The sequence below is a fragment of the Poecilia reticulata genome, linkage group LG18 (assembly GCF_000633615.1).
Source record: "Poecilia reticulata strain Guanapo linkage group LG18, Guppy_female_1.0+MT, whole genome shotgun sequence".
Classification (NCBI taxonomy): Eukaryota; Metazoa; Chordata; class Actinopteri; order Cyprinodontiformes; family Poeciliidae; genus Poecilia; species Poecilia reticulata.
Window position 1 is genome coordinate 7419851 of NC_024348.1, and position 3434 is coordinate 7423284.

The following is a 3434-nucleotide window of genomic DNA, read 5'->3' on the forward strand; positions in this document are numbered from 1 at the left end:
ACATTTCAGACATCGTTCTGAAAACAAATTTCACCAGTTTTTCCATAGTGATTGTTTATTTCTGTGTAAATGAAGAGAAATGAGTTGCTATTGGATTAATATACTGGCTGGAGTTAGCAATTCGTAATTCTAATTTCCACTCCGTTTCTTGTTGAAACAAGACAAACTGTATGTCACGCTAATCCCAGATTTAGCTTCTGACATTTTGGTGATTTTAAGGCAGCATCACCAAAAACTCTCAGTAATAACACTAATAAACAGCTATATATTGATCAGAAATAACCGGCTAATTCCGATTTCCAATTACAATTTACTTTAATTTCCCCCACAAATGAAATCTTGTGGCATGAACTATCACCAAAATATTTCTTCTCCAAATGAAGTGCGTCTCATCAAATGAGACACCTATGAATATGAATACTTTAAGACTAAATATATGTGTGGTTTTGAAGTAGCAGTGAAAATAGTTCTCGAGTTGTCGTCCCATTGTATGATGGATGGAGTGAACTCCTAACAGCGTCCTGGCTGACCGGCTGGTAACTCTTGGTTACATAATCATTGACAAACGCGCCACTGCATTCCGAGAGAAACAAAATGACTATGGAGTGACAAGAGAGACATAAACAGTTTAATATGCTGGATGGAGATACTCTGGAAGAGCAGAGTGATGCGTTCTCCCTGCCAAAGCTGCAAGAACCAGAACAAAGCTAGTTCTGGCTAGAACATTTCATAAGAACCCAACTGCAGAACAGCCAGGAAGTCACCTCATGTCTCTCCAACTCCAGCCCCCCCCTCCTTCATATTTACCGTACCGGACGCCACCAAGAAAAAAGTTCTGGTGGCGTCGAGAACAAGTATGTATAAGCCTTCAAGCTGCAGTATGTAACTTTTATGAAGAATATGTCTTTTACATATTTGTTAAAACTATCACCATGTCACGGCAGACAGATAATCTGTGAGAAGATGTGCACCACTCCCAACCAAAAACAACCGATCAGAGCCACGAGGAGGGATTTAGCGCTGACAATCAACCTCGTGAATTCCCTGCTAAATGTGCTAATGAGCGAGAAACAATTCGTCGTTATAGGAAAATCTTTTATTTACCGTCACCGGTGGCCATGTTGACTCACCTTAGCATTCACGACAAAATCGCAATGGTACCAGAAAAAAGTCGTAATATTATTTATTTTTTTCATGTAAAATCTTAATGTGATAATTGGGCACAAGTTTACTGTGTTGCTGAGTTATGATGTACCAAAAAAAGTTATTTAGTAGAAAAAATATAAATTTTGTAGGCTGCTAGGGTTTTATGAGAGAGTAATTTATAGAGATTACACGTCAGCAGCAGGAACTTTACAGCTTTCAGATGCACTCTGTTGTTTTTCTCATCACATTGCTGTCAACAGACCACAGCGCCTCGCTCTTCTCACTGCTTTTTGGAGACTTCTGATGCTGTTTGTTCAAAACGGCTGCGGCTGCGGCCGCTGCGACTTGACTGCAGATAAAAGTCACAGCAGACACCAAACACAACCACAGCGTTCCTTTTCTATTGATTACCTGATCGATTTGTTCATCAAATGGACGCTTGTCTACGTTGTCACACCTCCTCTGTAATCTTATCTGTAACTTATGTCGTCTTTTCTGTGTGATTTCATTAAAATCACGAGGTTACAGCTGAATATTGTAGCGGCAGAGGATGAGACGGTGGACAGAAACCCATGAGAACAGAGTCTGTAGCGTTTTTAACGCCTTAAATCAGGAGCTACGGTGGCTCTGAGGGGACAAAGTTAGAGACGGTGGAAGTTTGGATTCTAGATTTAGCTATATATCGAGTTTTACAGAAAACGGCTGACGTGTTTTATTGTTTCTTGGCTTTTTCTGCCACTTATTGATCATAAGTCATGATCTCTGATGTGGTCAATCAATAACTGAAGACTTTCACCTTCATGTGAGCTGCTGACAAACTGAACTTTGAGTCAATGATCTTCTTTGGGAGAAAGAAATGTGTCCTTCCTGTCCTGACATAGAAAAGCAGAAAGAAACATAATATCTAGTGAAATTTCTTCTTTTCATAGTTGTTATGAACTTTATTTTTACTTTATAATTGCTCTTATAAAGAAGGAGGGTTTCTATCATTAACAAAATCTACAGGGTCTTCTAAAAGTATTTGTAACTCTTGGGCTTTCTTCCTGCATTTTATGGGATTTTATTCACAACGCCAACAGAAAGTGGGTAATAACTGTAAAGTAAAATGAGTTCACAATCTGCTTTATAAGTAAAAGTAAAAAAGTACAGAAAACCACATATTATTTTCGTTCTACTTCCAAGTTCTGTAATGATTTGTGTCGTTCTACTGCATAAAATTTTAGTAAAATAGGTTGAGGTTTATGGAAGAAAGGGGTATAACTTCAAGAGGCAGTATTGTGTGTTTTTCAGGCATCTGCTGTTTTATAGCACAATCAAGTAACTACGTTACCTTCAGCTCTTATAAAAATGCTGCGGTCGTTTTTGAGGGGCTGTGGGGAATTTTCCCGTCAGACCGTCAGTTCCCGAAACCACACACAAAAAAAAATAAAAACCTTGTAAAAGCCCACTCGGACTCCGCCGGACTATGCACAGAGTAAAAAAGCTTTTAGGGTCCCTATCATTTCATCTCTTAAGACCATGGGGGGGGGGTTAAAAGAAATGTGACTTTGTAAATTAACACCATGAAATTGGGCCTCTGTGTCTTTAAGAAATACCTGCTCTTTCTGATACAATGCCTTCAGGAAGTCATCACAACGCTCCTTTATTAACCCTAACCAGTACTTCAGAAGTAGCTTCTATATGAGCTCAGATGCGTAGTTGCAGCAGGTGTTTGCTAATTGCTACTGGCTAGACTGAAGGAGCTGAGTGGGGGAGAATACAGGATTTATCAAATCAGGGCAACACTCCAGTTTTGTTTAAATGAAGGAATAACATTGCAACATGATGTAAAGCTCTAAAAAGTGGCTTTTGCACAACACCATCCCTTTATTACAACACAGTAAAGGTGTTTTCCGTATGAAATCAAGTGAGTTTCCTCAATTTTCAAAGATAATCTCCTTTGATTTTGATTTTGACACATAATCTATCTGATTTGTATCAGGCCACCAGGCGGGCAGAGGGCCAGCTTTATGAAGCCTCCCATCAGCCCTGCTCTCCAGCAGAGTCGGGTTGCACGGCCCAGTCAGTGTGCAAACATTAGCAGCTGGAATCCCTGGTGGATAGAATGGCCCCGGAGCTCTTGTTCCTGATGAGGTCCAGAAACGCCTTCCAAAATCTCCAACATCCAATATCTTTTTTAATCTTTTTCAAAATCTTTCTCTTTCTCACTGTTTATTCAATGTCACATGCTGTTTTTATTTTAATTATGTAAAGCACTTTGAAATGCCTTGCTGCTGAAATGTGCTATA

General features: G+C 39.4%; 1 protein-coding gene across 1 annotated transcript in view; it reads right to left on the reverse strand.

Moving 5' to 3' along the window:
- Positions 1-3434, reverse strand: part of rab39bb (RAB39B, member RAS oncogene family b) — a 12382-nt gene that overhangs the window by 7906 nt on the left and 1042 nt on the right. The window lies entirely within an intron of this gene.